Source organism: Sapajus apella, unplaced genomic scaffold (assembly GCF_009761245.1).
Source record: "Sapajus apella isolate SASKATOON/1434 unplaced genomic scaffold, GSC_monkey_1.0 scaffold106, whole genome shotgun sequence".
NCBI lineage: Eukaryota > Metazoa > Chordata > Mammalia > Primates > Cebidae > Sapajus > Sapajus apella.
The window spans coordinates 5249801-5267286 of NW_022437046.1; the positions used below are offsets into that span (position 1 = coordinate 5249801).

Consider the following 17486-nt stretch of genomic DNA (forward strand, 5'->3'; position numbering starts at 1 on the left):
GGGGTTTCACCATGTTGACCAGGATGGTCTCGATCTCTTGACCTCGTGATCCACCCGCCTCGGCCTCCCAAAGTGCTGGGATTACAAGCGTGAGCCACCGCGCCTGGCCTCTTTCTTTTCTTTTTGTTGATACAGGGTCTTGCTCTGTCACCTAGGCTGGAGTGCAGTGGAGGGAACCATATTGGCTGATTACAACCTCCATCTCCCGGGCTCAAGTGATCCTCTCCTCAACCTCCTGAGTAGCTGGGACCACAGCCACACACCACCATGCCCAGCTATTTTTTTTTTTTTTTTTTGTATTTTTGGTAGAGACGGGGGTCTCACCGTGTTGCCCAGGCTGATCTGGAACTCCTGAGCTCAAGCAATCCACCGACCTCAGCCTCTCAAAGTGTTGGGATTACAGGCATGAGCCACTGTGCTTTGCCAGTCTTCTCAATTTTTCTGTATGGATAGATGATAGAAGTATTAACTGAAGAGCAACTGAGAGCTGAACTCAAGGGCAATTGTTGCTTAATAGCAGAGGAGGCCGGGTGTGGTGGCTCACACCTGCAATCCCAGCACTTTGGGAAGCAGAGGTAGGCAAATACTTGAGGTCAGGAGTTCAAGACCAGCCTGGCCAACATGGTGAAACCCCATCTCTACCAAAAAAATACAAAAATTAGCTGGGCATGGTGGCTTGTACCTGTAATCCCAGCTACTCCGGAAGCTGAAGCAGGAGAATCGCTTGGACCCCGGAGGTGATGATTGTAGTGAGCCAAAATTGCACCACTGCACTCCAGCCCGAGTAACAGAGAAAGACCCTCTCTAAAAAAAAAAAAAAAAAAAAAAAAAGGCAAAGGAAAGGAAATGTGGAAATCTTAGTTCCATTTTAGCTTAAATTAGTTTTTCTTCTTACCTTTATGTTCCTTGTTCCACCCATATGAAAAACAAATAGCATATTGTCAGAAATTTCCTTTTTTCAATGTTTGTAGGTCTTAAAACAGGGATCAGAGAGAAGCATATATTCTGCAGAATTCATACCCATATTTATAGTTTGTCAAAGGGAGCTTGGAAGCAATATAGAAAGGTACTTGGTATTTTCATTGAGTTTTATGTGTATAATATATAACTCAAGACAGATTGGGGCTTGGAAATACTCTAGTTTATGAACTAGGAGTGAGTGCAAGCATTCAAGTAGGAAAATAGTGTCTTGATTGCTTTAATGATGTATGTTTTTTGTAACTGTTAGGAAGGAAGAGGTTACATAGATATGGATACAGTCAGTATTTCTTCACCCTACAGCTGTTATAGTAGGATATTGGAGCATCTGTCATTATTTTCTGGCTCTGATACCTATTTAATGTTTCAATCAGTGACAGGAAGTAGCAATCTTCAAGTTTCCTTTCATGTTACCTTAATTAAAAAAAAAATCCAGTGTTTCTATTTGTACAGTAGTGAATGAGAATATAGTCTTGTTAAATACAGAAATATATATATTTTTTGAGATAGAGTCTCCCTCTGTCTCCCAGGCTGGAGTGCAGTGGTACGATCTGGGCTCACTGCAACCTCTGACTCCCAGGTTCAAGCAATTCTTCTGCCTCAGCCACCCCAGTAGCTGGGACTATAGGCGTGTGCCACCACTCCAGGCTAATTTTTGTATTTTTAGTAGAGACGGTGTTTTGCCCTGTTGCCCAGGCTGATCTTGAACTCCTGACCTCAAGAGATCTTCCCGCTTCAGCCTCCCAAAGTGCTGGGATTACAGGCATACAGCACCACACCTGGCCTAAATATAAAAATAATTGTTATACAGAAAATCTGTTTAAAATGTTGGTTACAAACATGTTCCAAATTCACCTTTTTTTTTTTTGAGATAGAGTTTTGCTCTTGTTGCCCAGGCTGGAGTGCAATGGCGCCATCTCAGCTCACCACAGCCTCCACCTCCTAGGTTCAAGTGATTGCCCTGCTTCAGCTTCCCGAGTAGCTGTGATTACAGGCATGTGCCACCACGCCCAGCTAATTTTGTATTTTTAGTAGAGACTGGGTTCCTCCATGTTGGTCAGGCTGGTTTCGAGCTCCTGACCTCAGGTGATCTGCCCACCTTGGCCTCTCAGAATGCTGGGATTATAGGCTTGAGCCACCACGCCCAGCCCCAAATTCACCATTTTAAAATTTGAAGATTGAGAGACGAAAAGGCCACCTGACTCCTCACCTGACTAACCCATATATCAACACTAATATCAATTATCATGTATTGGTAGTTGTTTTTCTCTGCCAATACTCATCTGACAGTTTGCTGGTTTTACTGTATTGGGAAGATTTGTGTTCTTGCAAGATAGATGTTACTATTTGAGATGAGAGTATTTCTCTTGGTTACTAATGAAATATCTTCATGCAAAATGAATATTCCATGCTTCTGTTTTTCATTCTTAATTTTCTCCAGGTAGACTCTGAATCTCTTAGGCACTTAGGACTTTCTTCATTTTCTCCTTTGCTTCTTAGCATTCTACATCTCTTTGTGCCTTAAGTAATTTTTAGGGGAGCTGGCTGTGACATCTCAGAGATTTCTATTAAAGTCACTGGAAGTTAATAGAGAATGAAGGATGTGAATGTAAACTCTCTGAATATAGATACTCGAGGAAACAATGTGATTGTTTTGTTTCCATTTGAGATATTTAATTTAGATGTTATTAGTACTAAGAAATCAAGGAGTTTTATTTTTTTTAAAAGTTGCAAATATTGGTGGAAATGGTAACACACAGACTGCATTTGCGACTGTAGTAGCTCCTGTGTGGGTACCTCAGGCACAAGGGCATTCTGTGTCTGCTTCTGCTATGGACTAGAGACAGATTGGTTTAGAGCTAATGTATCTCTGGTTATATTTGTAGGGGTAGCTGGTGGTAGAGGGGAAAGTGTCTTAGCAGTAGCTTGGTAAGTGACTCCATGTTTCTAAGTGCAGTGATGGTCCACACTGCGTTAATTAATGTGGTTATACCTCTTTTAACTTAGTGGTCTTCTCTGTCTCTCTTTTGTCCTTGGAACTTACTTATTGAAGAAATAATTAAGTTTTCCTGAGAGTTTCCCATAGTCTGAGTTTTACTGATTTCATCCCTGTAGTATAGTTTAACAAGTTCTCCTGTTCTATGCATTTCCATAAAACTGGTTGCTAAATCGAGGTGCTTGATTAGATTCAAGTTGGATTGTTTTTGGAAATAGGAAGAATGAACATTTTATAATGTTACATCTTGTTGGATCTTTTTTTTTTTTTTTTATTTTGAGACAGAGCCTTACTCTGTCGCCAGGTGCCAGGCTGGAGTGCGATGGCGTGATCTTGGCTCACTGCCTCAGCCTCCCAAGTAGCTGGGACTAGAGGCGCGCACCACCATGCCCAACTAATTTTTGTATTTTTTAGTAGAGATGGGGTTTCACCATATTGGCCAGGATGGTCTCGATCTCTTGACCTCATGATCCGCCCACCTTGGCCTACCAAAGTGCTGGGATTACAGGCGTGAGCCACCGCACCCGACCCTTGTTGCATCGTTTTAAGAGACACATAATGTCTGGTTTTCCCTTTAGTGATGTTAACATTGACTAGAGGATACAAGTGTTACCAAATGGTTTTAATAGCTATTGATAATCTTTGCCTAGATCTATTATTTTATTGGTTTTTACAAAATGCATTTTATCTTTATTTTCATTTATTAGCTGGAATTCTTAAAGAACTTTATTACTATTGCTTACGCTGAGGTACAATTCATATGGGAAAAGCAGGATAAATACCTGATTATTTCTCTTTATTTATATATTTTCAGATGAATTGGTTCAGTGGCCAGTAAGATTTTCGCTCCCCATATCATTAAGATATTTGATGTCTATCAGTACATTGCAGATCTGCCTTCTAGTGCTCAATTGTTCCATCCTTTCCAGTGGGAGCCTCTTTAAACTGGTTTCTAAATACTTTTGACACAACTACATTAGTCTTTAATAGCATCCTTATTTTCTGGTATATTGAAATGTTCCAGGTTCATCTTGTACATTTTCTCCCCCAGACTTGAAATTAGACATTTCTTCCCGGAGTGCTGGTTTCTTAGTGAAAAATTGTGGTTAGACACCACAATCTGGGCATCGTAGGGGTAGTCATTACTACTGCATTGGTCATTGTTTCTACATTTTATTGGTGGACAAAGCTAGAGTTTTTTTCTTTTTTTTTTTTTTTTTTTGAGATGGAGTCTTACTTTGTCACCAGGCTGGAGTGCAGTGGTGTGATCTTGGCTCACAGCAACTTTTGCCTTGTGGGTTCAAGCCATTCCCCTTGCCTCAGCCTCCTGAGTAGCTAGGACTATAGGCGCGTGCCACCATGCCTGGCTAATTAAAAAAAAAAATTTTTTTTTTAAATTTTAGTAGAGTTGGGGTTTCACCATGTTGGCCAGGATGGTCTTGATCTCCTGACCTCATGATCTGCCCACCTTGGCCTCTCAAAGTTCTGGGATTATAGGCGGGAGCCACTGTGCCCAGCCATGAATAATTTTTTTACATGTTTGGAATAAAAAGTTCATATTGTATTTGGTAGCATGCTTTCTTCATATATCATTGTTTCGTTAACATTCTGTTTTTCTGTAAATATCCTAATTATTTTCAGAGCTGTTTAATAGTTTTATTATTGTTGCATAATTTATTAAATTATTCCCTTATTGTTGGGTATCTAGGCTGTTTCCAGGGTTTGATATTCTAGATTTTACTATAGTGAACATTTTTGTGAATTTAATTGAGCCTTCCATTTTCTTAGAACCAGCATTCAGGGGCACGATGACCAAATAGAAGGACTGGAATTTTTTGTAGTGTTTACTAAATGCCGTATTTTTTCCCTATGAACTTTATCATTTCAGAATATTTCATTAGTGTCTGGCCACTATTAAGTCCTTATTATTCTTGTTTAAAAAAAATGGGGTGGAGGCAATAATTTTGGTGATTAAAGAAAAATTGAGTAGCATACTGCTTAACCAGTACAGTTTGGTCATCCCTAATCTGAAAATCTGAAATCTGAAATGCTCTAAAATCTGAAGCTTTCTGAATGCCAACTGATGCCACAAATGGACTATTTCACACCTGACTTCATGTGGTAGATTGCAGTCAAAACACAGGTACACACTACACAGTTTATTCAGCGTTCCCAAGGGAAAAAAAACTCCTCCTGCCTTCTTTAGCAGTGATATATCTTTTCCTTGCACACCCAGATTCCCCCAACACAAGCACTCCCACAGAGGTTAATAAAATGGCATGGATGCAGGCTGGATGCACCAATAACAGGTTTCCTGCAGTGCCCCACATGGGGCCAAAACCTATGTGCATCACCGCTGATGACTATCTTATGCCACAACAAGTCGGTAATGCTGATGAAACATCATTGTTTTTGTGTTAATGCCCCAGAAAGACAGCTGATGAGACAGCCAATACAGGAATTAAGGATGCCAAGGACAGTATAACTGGGATGGGATGTGGTAATGCAGGAGGCACTTGTAAGTCCAAACTTGCTGTGATAGGCAAAAGCTTGCATTCTTGCTGTTTTTAAGAAGTGAATTTCTTACCAGTTTGTTATTATGGTAACAAGAAAGCATGTATTACTAGGGATATCTTTTCTGATTGTTTTCCAAACTTCTTGTACCAGCAGCCTGTGCTCATTCAGGGAAGCTGGACTGTGCAAAAATGGCAAGACTTTATTTCTTGATGACTGTTCTCATCTTCCAGCTGAAATTGTCATAAAAAATAATGTTTATGCCATGTATTTTCCCCCAGTATGACTTCATTAATTCAGTCGTGTAAACAACGTATCCTTAGACCAATGAAGAGTTAATATAAAAATGCTTTCTTGGGGGAGTGGCTAGCAAGATGGCTGAATAGGAACAGCTTTGGTCTGCAGCTCCCAGCGAGATCAATGCAGAAGGTGGGTGATTTCTGCATTTACAACTGAGGTACCTTGCCCTTCCTGGGTGAGGCAATGCCCCACCCTGCTCCAGCTAGCCCTCTGTGGGCTACACCCACTGTCTAACCAGTCCCAACGAAATGAGCCAGGTACCTCAGTTGGAAATTCAAATTCAAGATTCAAATTCAAGAAATACGGAGGACACCACAAAGATACTCCTTGAGAAGAAGAACCCAAGACACACAATTATCAGATTCACCAAGGTTGAAATGAAGGAAAAAGTGTTAAGGGCAGCCAGAGAGAAACATCAGGTTACCCACAAAGGGAAGCCCATCAGACTCACAGCAGATCTCTCAGCAGAAACCCTACATGCCAGAAGAGAGTGGGGGCCAATATTCAACATTCTTAAAAAAAAAGAATTTTCAATCCTGAATTGCATATCCAGCAAAACTAAGCTTCATAAGTGAAGGAGAAATAAAATCCTTTACAGACAAGCAAATGTTGAGAGATGTTGTCACCACAAGAGGCTTGCAAGAGCTCCTGAAGGAAGCACTAAATATGGAAAGGAAAAACTGGTACCAGCCTGCAAAAACATACCAAATTATAAAGACAATTGACAATATGAAGAAACTGCATCAACTAACAGGCAGTATAACCAGCTAGCATCATAATGACGGGATCATATTCACACATAACAATATTAACCTTAAATGTAAATGGCCTAAATGCCCCAATTAAAAGACACAGACTGGCAAATTGGATAAAGAGACAAGACCCATTGAAGTGTATTCAGGAGACCCATCTCACATTCAGAGACACACATAGGCTCAAAATAAAGGGATGGGGAATATTTACCAAGCAAATGGAAAGCAAAAAAAAAAGCATGGGTTGCAATCCTGTCTCTCACGGAATTTAAACCAACAAAGATCAAAAAAGACAAAGAAGGGCATTACATAATGGTAGAGAGATCAATGCAACAAGAACAGCTAACTACCCTAAATATATACACACCCAATACAGGAGTAGAGTACCCAGATTCATAAAGCAAGTTTAAGCTTAGAGACCTACAAAGAGATATAGACTCCCACACAATAAAAGTGGGAGACCCTAACACCCCACTGTTAATATTAGATCAAAGAGACAGAAAATTAACAGGGATATCCAGGACTTGAACTCAGCTCTGGACCAAGTAGACCTAATAGACATCTACAGACCTCTCCACCCCCAATGAACAGAATATGCATTCTTCTCAGTAGTACCACATTGCACTTATTCTAAAATCAACCATGTAATTAGAAGTAAAACACTCCTCAGCAAATGCAGAAGAACAGAAAGCATAACAAACAGTCTCTCAGACCACAGTGCAATCAAATTAGAAATCAGGACTAAGAAACTCACTCAAAACCACATAATAACATGGAAACTGAACAACCTGTTTCTGAATGACTACTGGGTAAATAACGAAATTAAGGCAGAAATAAATAAATTCTTTGAAACCAATGAGAACAAAGACACAATATAGCAGAATCTCTGGGACATGGCTAAAGCAATGTTTAGAGGGAAATTTATAGCACTAAATGCCCACAGGAGAAAGCAGGAAAGATCTAAAATCAACACCCTAACATCACAATTAAGAGAACTAGAGAAGCAAGAGCAAACAAATTCAAAAGCTAGTAGAAGACAAGAAATAACTAAGTTCAGAGCAGAACTGAAGGAGATAGAGACATGAAAAACCCTTTAAAAAATCAATGAATCCAGGAGCTGTGTTTTGAAAAGATTAACAAGATAGACCGCTAGCCAGACTAATGAAGAAAAGAGAGAAGACTCTAATAGACGCAATAAAAGATGATAAAGAGGGTATCACCACTGATCCCACAGAAATACAAACTACTGTCAGAGAATACTATAAACTCATCTATGCAAATGAACTAGAAAATTTATAAGGCTGGGTGCGGTGGCTCATACCTGTAATCCCAGCACTTTGGTAGGCTGAGGTGGGCAATCACCTGAGGTTGGGAATTCGAGACCAGCCTGACCAACATGGAGAAATGCCGTCTCTACTAAAAATACAAAAAATCAGTTGGGTGTGGTGGCACGTGCCTGTATTCCCAGCTACCCAGGAGGCTGAGGCAGGAGAATTGCTTCCATCTGTGAGGCAGATGTTGTAGTGAGCCGAGGTTGCACCATTCTACTCCAACTGGGGCAACAAGAGCAAAACTTTGTCTCAAAACAAAATAAAACAAAAAATCAAAACTAGAAGAAATAGATAAATTCCTGGACACATATACCCTCTGAAGACTAAATCAGGAAGAGGCCGAATCCCTGAATAGAACAATAACAAGTTCTGAAATTGAGGTAGTAATTAATAGCCTACCAACCATAAAAAGCCGAGGACCAGATGGATTCACAGCTGAATTCTACCAGAGGTACAAAGAAGAGCTGGTACCACTCCTTCTGAAACTATTCCAAACAATAGAAAAAGAGGGACTCCTCCCTAACTCATTTTTTGAAGCTAGCATCATCCTGATACCAAAATCTGGCAGAGACTCAACTAAAAAAGAAAATTTCAGGTCAGTATCCCTGAAGAGCATCAATGCAAAAATCCTCAATAATCGAATCTAGCAGCACATTAAAAAGCTTATCTACCACAATCAAGTTGTCTTCATCCCTGGGATAATGCAAGACTAGTTCAAGATATGCAAATCGGTAAACATGATCCATCACATAAACAGAACCAGTTACAAAAACCACATGATTATCTCAGTAGATGCAGAAAAGGCCTTCAATAAAATTCAACAGCGCTTCATGCTAAAAACTCCCTATAAACTAGGTATTGATGGAACATATCTCAAAATAATAAAAACTATTTATGACAGACCCACAGCCAATATCATACTGAATAAACAAAAGCTGGAAGCATTCCCTTTGAAAACTGACACAAGACAAGGATGCCCTCTGTCACCACTGCTATTCAACGTAGTATTGGAAGTTCTGACCAGGGCAATCAGGCAAGAGAAAGAAATAAAGTTTATTCAAATAGGAAGAGAAGAAGTCAAATTGTCTCTGTTTGCAGGTGACATAATTGTATATTTAGAAAACCCCACTGTGTTAGTCTCAAATCTCCTTAAGCTGATAGATAACTTCAGCAAACTCTCAGATACAAATCAGTGTGCAAAAATCACTAGCATTCCTATACACCAATAATAGACAGGGAGCCAAATCATGAGTGAACTCCCATTCACAATTGCTACAAAGAGAATAAAATACCTGGGAATACAACTTACAAGGGATGTGAAGGACCTCTTCAAGAAGAACTACAAACCACTGCTCAAGGAAATAAGAGGACACAAACAAATTGAAAAACATTCCATGCTCATGGATAGGAAGAATCAATATTGTGAAAATGGCCATACTGCTCAAAGCAGCTTATAGGTTCAATGCTATCCCCAACAAGCTACCATTGACTTTCTTCACAGAATTAGAAAAAAGCTACTTTAAATCTCATATGGAACCAAAAAAGAGCCCATATAGCCAAGACAATCCTAAGCAAAAAGAACAAAGCTGGAGAGATCATGCTACCTGACTTCAAACTATACTACAAGAATATAGTAACCAAAACATCATGGTACTGGTACCAAAACAGATATATAGACCAATGGAACAGAACAGAGGCCTCAGAAATAATGCCACACATCTACAACCATCTGATCTTTGACAAACCTGACAAAAACAAGCGATGGAGAAAGGATTCCCTTTTTAATAAATGGTGTTGGGAAAACTGGCTAGCCATGTGCAGAAAGCTGAAACAATCCCTTCCTTACACCTAAAAATTAACTCAAGATGGATTAAAGATTTAAACATATGACCTAAAACCATAAAAACCCTGGAAGAAAACCTAGGCAATACCATTCAGTACATAGGCATGGGCAGAGACTTCATGACTAAAACACCAAAGCAATTGCAACAAAAGCCTAAATTGACAAATGGGATCTATTTAAACTAAACAGCTTCTGCACAGCAAAAGAAACTTATCAGAGTGAACAGGCAACCTACAGAATTGGAGAAAGTGTTTGCAATCTATCCATCTGACAAAGGGCTAATATCCAGAATCTACAAAGAACTTAAATTTACAAGAAAGAACCCCATCAAAAAGGGGGCAAAGGATATGAACAGACACTTTTCAAAAGAAGACATTTATGCGACCAACAAACATGAAAAAAAAAGCTATCATCACCGATCATTAGAGAAATGCAAATCAAAACCACAATGAGATACTATCTCATGCCAGTTAGAATGACAGTCATTAAAAAGTCAGGAAACAACAGATGCTGGAGAGGTTGGAGGGAAATAATAGGAACGTTTTTACACTGTTGTTGGAAGCGTAAATTAATTCAACCATTGTGGAAGACAGTGTGGCGATTCCTCAAGGATGTAGAACCAGAAATACCATTTGACCCAGCAATCCCATTACTGGGTATATGCCTAAAGGATTATAAATCATTCTAGTATAAAGACACATGCACACGTATGTTAATTGCAGCACTGTTCACAGTAGCAAAGACTTGAAACCAACCCAAATGCCCATCAATGATAGACTGGATAAAGAAAATATGGCACACACACAACAAGGAATGCTATGCAGCCATAAAAAAGGATGAGTTCATGTCCTTTGCAGGGATATGGAAGAAGCTGGAAACCATCATTATCAGCAAACTAACACAGGAACAGAAAATCAAACACTGCATGTTCTCACTCATAAGTGGAGTTGAACAATGAGAACACATGGACTCAGGGAGGGGACCATCACACACTGGGGCCTATAGAGGGGCAGGGGCTAGGGGAAGGATAGCATTAAAAGAAATACCTAATGTAGATGACAAGTTGATGGGTGCAGCAAACCACCATGGCATGTGTATACCTGTGTAACCTGCTCGTTTTGCACGTGTATCCCAGAACTTAAAGTGTAATTTAAAAAAAAAAATGCTTTCTTGAACAGCATGCTAACAGCAGTGAACAGAGGCATGAGTGTGGAAGATTTTCAAAAAGAGTTTAACATGAAGGATGCCATATATGCTGTTGCCAATGCTTGGAACATAGTGTCTAAAGACACAGTTGTGCATGCCCAGCACAACCTGTGGCCTGGGACTATGTTTAGTGATGTCGAGCAAGTTAGTGACTTTGAAGGATCTTGTATGTCAAATGAGAAGAAAATGATGTCTGATACTTCCTCCTCACATTTGCAAGAAATAATCCTTCAGAGTCTTTCTGGAAGGTAGGTGAAGTGGATATTTAAGAAGTTTTTAACATCCATCATGAGGCTGTAGTTACTCATTCATTGACTGATAGTGAAATAGTCAAAATGGTTCTGAATCAAGGTGGTCATAAGAGTAATAATGAAGATCACATTAATATTGCAGAAAAAAGTCTTATATATAACATGGTGAAAATGTGTGATGACCTTACTGAAGGACTAGAGCGGTGTGCATTTATGGGAGAATAAGAAATCATGTCAGCTTATACAATCAAAGAGAAAATTCTATAGCAAAAACTGTTGTTAATGAGACAGATGACTCTGGAGGAAACATTTTTTAAAAATCGCTCAGCAGAATGCCTCCTTATCCCTGGAAGACCCACTTCCTGGTCTCTTATCTGCTTCTGATGCTTCTTATTACCTATAAATAAATACTGTATACAGAAGCAGTATACAGTAGCCTTTTAATCAAAACACAACATCTTAGGTAGAGACTGAAAGCCTGTCTTCATTTGTCCTTGCTCTTGTTTAACAGCTGATACAAGTATTCTGGTGATACTCCTATCACCAGATTATCCTGAACATTTTTTTTTTTTTACTGTATCAGTAATATGTAATATTTTTTACTGTTAAGTTCTTACATGTAAATACATGTGAGAAAATGATTGCTTATCAGTAGCATACAAGTTCAGAGTCAGGAATGGTGGTGATACCTAACAACCACAGGTTGTCCACATGGGTGCCTAAGATAGTGACACCTTTGCTTTCTGATGGTTCAGGGTATATAAACTTTGCACAAAATTATTTAAAATATTTTATATTTTATAAAGTTTATCTTCAGTCTGTGTATGAAGTTTATATGAAACATAAATGAATTTTATGTTTTGACTTGGGTCACATCCCCAAGATATCTCGTCAGGCTTATGGAGATATTCCCAAATCTGAAAAACATTCAAAATATGAAACACTGCTGGTCCCAAGCATTTTGGATAAGTGATGCTCAACCTTTATATCATTTTACACCTGATTTTTTTTCTTTAATGTCTGTGTGTGTAACACAAAACACAGGTAATGTTCTTAACATTTATGCATTATCTTTCCTCTTCACTTACATGGCATTTTCAAAGTTTTTGAACTTCATGTTTCTCTAGGACTCATGTTAAAAACTCAGGGTATTTCATATTTATTCAAAATTACATTGGTAATTTTGAATAAATATGAACCACAGTTCTTGCAAACATGGATTAATGTCTTTCTTTCGGTGATATTCACAGTAACCCGTATTGTGTGTGTGTGTGTGTGTGTGTGTGCATTTAAATGTTTCATAAATTTAGGCTGAGTACATTATCTCATGCCTGTAATCCTAGCACTTTGGGAGGCCATAGAGGGAGGGTTGTTTGAAGCTAGGAGTTCAGCATCAGCCTGTGTAACATTGCGGCACCTCATCTCTACAAAAAATACGAAGATGAGCCAGGCTTGGTAGTGTGCACCTGTAGTCTTAGCTGCTTGGGAAGCCTGAGGCAGGAGGATTGCTTGAGCCCAGGATTTGGAGGCTGCATTGAGCTGTGATTGTGCCACTGCACTCTATCCTGGGGCATTAAAATAAGACTGTCTGAAAAACAAAAACAAAGTTTAATAAAGTAGTTGTTATAGAGCCTGTGGATTATTTATGCTATTATTTTTTAGTTTTTGGGTTTTTTTTAGCTGGATCTGGAGATCCTTGTATGGATTGTTGATATCTAAACTTACTTGCAAAATATGATGTGATTGAATGAGTATCTTTACATAAATCTGCATTGATCAAGTTATTGGTTTTTCACAATAAAATTTATTATCTCACAAAACCGGAAATCCAGAGTGGAGGCTTAAGTTAGGCAGTAGCTCATTATAACCATCAAGTAATTTCTTTTCACCTTTCTCTTTGTTCTTCTTGGTATATTGGCTTTTTTCTCAGGCAATTCTCATCCTGGGCAAGTTGGGTACATTTCAGGTACTACATCCAACTGTGGCAATGTCAGAGAAAAAAGAGACAATCCCCTTGTGTGGGTCTGTCTTAGGAAAGAAAATATATTTCCCAGAAGTCTTCCATGAGATTCTCCTTACGTTATGCTGGCCACAACTGTGTCATATGTCCTACCTAAACTAGTTGTTGACAAAAGTAATGGGGCCACCATGACTGGCTTAGATCAATTAGGAATTGCCTGTATGACTGGCTTAGGGCCAGCCCTCTGAAAGTACATGCCAATGCCTTGTGGATTCTTGGGGGGAAAAAACAGGTTTCCATGAGAAAGGAAGTTAGGCAACCAAGAGTATATGCCGCATTCAATTATTTAGTAAATGGTTTAAGAACAACTGACTTTACATTTGGTTCTGTGCATGTCCATGAGATTTAGTTGGTTGATGGGCTTGGTCAGATTCTTCTTTCCACTTTATTTATTTATTTATTTATTTATTTATTTTTTTGGTCTACTTGTTATGTCATTTACTGAAAGATTAGTGTAAAAATCTCTAGTTACAATTGTGGCTTTGTACATTTATCCCTTTAATTTTGTCAGTTTTTATACACACACACTTAGGATTATTGCATCTTCTTGATGAATGAACCCCCTTTTCATCGTGAACCATCCCTGTTTATCTCTGGTAATCCATGATGTTACCACCAATGTTTCCATGCCTGCCTTTTCTGATGTTAATATAGCCACTCCAACTTTCTTATGACTACTGTTTGCTTGATTCATCTTTTATTTTTTTTCCTTTTGAGATGGAGTCTTGCTCTGTCGCCCAGGCTGGGATGCAGTGGTGTGATATTGGCTCACTGCAACCTCTGCCTCCTAGGTTCAAGTGATTCTCCTGCCTCAGCTTCCTGAGTAGCTGGGATTATAGGTGAGCACCACCACACCTGGCTAATTTTTGTATTTTTAGTAGAGACAGTGTTTCACCATTTTGGCCAGGCTGGTCTGGAACTCCTGAGCTCAGGTGATCCATCTACCTTGGCCTCCCAGTTCTGGGATTGTAGGCATGAGCCACTGCGCCTGGCCTGCTTGATATATCTTTTTTTGTTGTTATTGTATTCTTAACCCATCTGTGCCTCTTATGAACATTGTATAGTTAGGTCTTGTTTTCCAGTCTGATTATCTCTGACCTTTAATTGAAATGTGTAGTCCTTTTACATTTAATATTAATTATCAGTAGGATTGAATTTAAGTCTATCATCTTGACAGTTGTTTTCATTCGTCTCATATGTTCTTTCTTCCTTTTCCTCTCTTTTCCAGTCTTCTTTTAGATTTATTGATTTTTTTTAAAGGATTTAATTTTATTTTCTCCACTGGGTAGCTACACTTGAAAAAACAATAATTGCTCTAAAGTAGGCTTCTCAGCCTCCACATTGTTGACATTTTGGACCAAATAATTTTTTGTTCCTGAGGTTGACCTGTGCATTATAGCCCTGACCTCTACCCACTAGATGCCAGTAGCATATGCTCGCTGACACTCGTTATGAAAATAAAAAATGTCTCTAGTGACTGTCAGATATCCTGGAGGGTGAGGAGAGGCAGAAAAATTACTCTTGGTCGAGAACCCATCTTTAGAGCCTACCGTATGCATTTTAAATTTATAACAGTCTACCTTGAAATAAGACACCATTTCATGTATTGTATTAGAATCTTAAAAAAGTACTTCCATTTCCTCTCTCCCTTCCTTGTGCTATGGTTGTCATACACTTTAATTCTACATATATTTATAAACTTCACATTGCATTATTAATATTTTTGCTTCAAACAGATGATTTTCTTTTAAAGAAATTACAAAAGAGGGGAAAAATGTCTTCTAGGTTTACTAGGCTCATCTTATACTTTTCCTGCTCGAGCCTTGAAATCAGTCATTTTTTTTCAAGGAGTCTTGGTTTCTTATAGTGGAAAGTAGTAATTAGAAGCTAAGATCTGGCTGCTAGATATGCTTATTGCTTGTGTGTGTGTGTGTGTGTGTGTGTGTGTGTAAACAGCTCACATGTACATCTGTATTTTCATATATTGAAAACTGAGTTCATACTGATGTATCCAATTTCAATCAAACACTGCATGTTAACTTGTTTTCTCCCTTTCTCTCTTTGATAGTAAAAAAACCTAACTTCTATTATCTTGAATGTACTTACCAGTGTCCTGATATGTAGCCAATCTCATGTCATTGCTGCTGTTGCCTCCTCCCCTATGCAGATGCTCTTCTCATTTCACTGAGACTCTGATATCTTCATACTCTTTCATCATCCCACCTGAGTTCTTTTTTTTTTTTTTTTTTTTAAGAGATGGAGGGTCTCACTCTGTCACCTAAGCTGGAGTATAATGGCATGATCATGGCTTACTCCTATGGTCAAGGGATCCTACCACCTCAGCCTCCTGAGTAGCTGAGACTACGGGTGCATGCTGCTGGGCCTGGCTTTTTTTTTTTTTTTTTTTTTTTTTTTTTTGTAGAGACAGGGTCTTGCTATGTTAACCAGGCTGCTCTTGAACTCCTGGCCTCAAGTGATCCTTCTGCCTGGACTCCCATAATGCTGAGATTATAGGTATGAGCCACCGTGCCTAGCCCCGCCTGAGTTCTGACATCCTCCCTCAGCATGGATGCCTATCTCAATCTGGTCAGCTCTGACACCCATGCCAGGTGACCCTTCCAGGCAAAAGCCCTCACCCAGTTTGGACTCTGTACTCACCCTAATGTACTCACTCCTTCCTGTGGATACCCTGCTGAAGCTTTGAGATCCTGTGCTAGGTAGCTCACACTCATGGAAGCCCACTTTATCCCACTTAGGTTCTAACTTTACATGGTTAGTTGTCCCATGAACTCTTCCCAGTGTAGATGCTCTCCTCCTCCTACTGTGTCTCCCATGGTAAGCCAGTTTCCATAGTAAGCTCTGACACCTTATGTTAGACTACTCTTCTGCTTAGCTGCCTAGCTGTCCATCTTGCTTTATACCACCAGATGGCTTTAGTATGGAATTGTTTGGGAAGCTAAGGGTGATGGAAGAGGAAGAAGACCTTGTACTTGTTAAAACAAAAACATTTATTAGTTTGTAATGATAGATTTGTGGTATCATTTGATTGTCTTCTCTAACCTTTCTGAAGGTAGGAACTGTTCCATGAATACAAAATAGTATCCCCAGGATCTAGCCTAAAGTATGTACTCAAGATTTTATTGAATGAATAGATATTCAGAAAGATTAAGTTCTTTAATTAGGTCGTACAGCTATTAATGTTTTTATGTGTTGAAGGCATGGAATAAATACAATTCTGGCTGGGCACGGTGGCTCATGCCTGTAATCCCAGCACTTTGGGAGGCCAAGGCCGGCCGATCACTGGATGTCAGGAGTTTGAGACCAGCCTGGCCAACATGGTAAAACCCCATCTCTACTAAAAATACAAAACTTAGCCAGGTGTGGTGGTACGTGCCTGTAAACCCAGCTCTCTGGGAGGCTGAGGCAAGGAGAATCACTTGAACCGGGAGGCAGAGGTTGCGGTGAGTAAAGATCATGCCACTGCACTCCAGCCTTGGCCACAGAGCAAGTCTCCATCTCAAAATAATAATAAATAAAATAAATACAATTATCTCATTACAAAAATAAATACAAGCATCCTTAATGCTTTCACATCAGATACTTTTCTTATGCAAAAGTATATGGAGATCATAGTGATGGCAATGGTGGCCCATCTGGAGTAGCTGCTGCAAAGGCACTGGCCGCAGCACGGGAGGCGTGGCCGGGGCTGCCCATTCTACAGAGCCCGCAGGGAGCCAGGAACAAATGGGAACACCACTCTCTTCTGAGTTGGCAGGGCGGGAGCCCTGCCCTCCTGTTTGCAGCTGCAGTAGGTGCAGTGGGCTCGGAGTCCACAGACTGGAGTGAGAAACAGGGCTTTTTCCCGCCCACCCATGGCCGCCCATGGACCAATCAACATGCACTTCCTCCCTGCTGAGCCCATGAAAAGCGGAGACTTAAGACTCCAACAGATGGGAATACCTGCCAGTGGAAAGGAGCTACCCACTGTAGGTCGCCTCCCCGCACAGACTTGGGCGACCGTGTGCTCTCAGGGGCCAGGGAAACCCCCCCTGCCCCTGAAGGCTCCAAAGTGCCAGCTTCTGCTGCCTGGCCTCTCCCTGCTGCTGGTGCCTGCTCCGTCCGATTTCAGAGCAGAGTTGAGGCCGAGCCTGGTCGCTGTTGCATCCTAGCTGACTATGCACCACTTGGGGTGGCGCTGATGTGCCAGCCCTCTGCCGCCTAACCCCCCTCCAGACTTTGGGTGCCAGTGAGCACGGGAAGGAAGCTAAAGCAAGGGCTAAGGATGGGTTGATGTG

The 17486-nt window shown here is 40.0% G+C and overlaps 1 protein-coding gene across 11 annotated transcripts in view; it reads left to right on the top strand.

Moving 5' to 3' along the window:
* Positions 1 to 17486, top strand: part of EMSY (EMSY transcriptional repressor, BRCA2 interacting) — a 106922-nt gene that overhangs the window by 28960 nt on the left and 60476 nt on the right. The window lies entirely within an intron of this gene.